Source organism: Euprymna scolopes, chromosome 2 (genome assembly GCF_053919585.1).
Source record: "Euprymna scolopes isolate OS-2025 chromosome 2, ASM5391958v1, whole genome shotgun sequence".
NCBI lineage: Eukaryota > Metazoa > Mollusca > Cephalopoda > Sepiida > Sepiolidae > Euprymna > Euprymna scolopes.
Window position 1 is genome coordinate 71,775,131 of NC_136483.1, and position 675 is coordinate 71,775,805.

The 675-nt window shown below is 33.5% G+C and overlaps 1 pseudogene; it reads left to right on the forward strand.

The window, feature by feature from the left end:
• Positions 1–424: 424 nt before the first annotated feature.
• Positions 425–541, forward strand: LOC145243656 (5S ribosomal RNA; annotated as a pseudogene).
• Positions 542–675: the final 134 nt, after the last annotated feature.

Consider the following 675-nt stretch of genomic DNA (forward strand, 5'->3'; position numbering starts at 1 on the left):
ATGTTTAAAATTCAACGCTATTTCACACGGTTAATAGTAGCCGAATGGATACGGCCTCTGCTAATCAAGCCAGAGATGTCTCGTGTCGCGGGGTTCGAATCGTTCGACTGGTAGTAATCGTGACACCCTGCACTGAAGAATCCCGAAAGGATGAAACACTAGTGTCTGTAGGTATTTAATTATTATAGTAAAAAAAAAAAATAATTATATATATATATACATATATATGTATATATGTGTATGTATATATGTGTATATATATATGTATATATATATATATATGTTTATATATATATGTATAATTATATATATGCATATATATGCATATATATATATGTATATATATATGTGTGTATATATGTATATATATATATATGTATATATATATATGTATATGTATATATATATATGTATATATATGTGTATATACGGCATAATCACGTTGACACACCGGTTCTCGTCAGATCACCGAAGTTAAGCAACGTTGAGCCTGGCTAATACCAGATGGGTGACCATTTGGGAATTCTAGGCGATGTATGTGCTCTCCGCTTATCTCGGCATTGTTTCCAGTCGTCTTGTACTTCAACTTGCCACTGGTATGCAACAATGTTGACTCAGGAAAGGCGTGGTTGGAGATTGCGCAACTCTTGCCATACAAATTTCACGCGCAGTCAC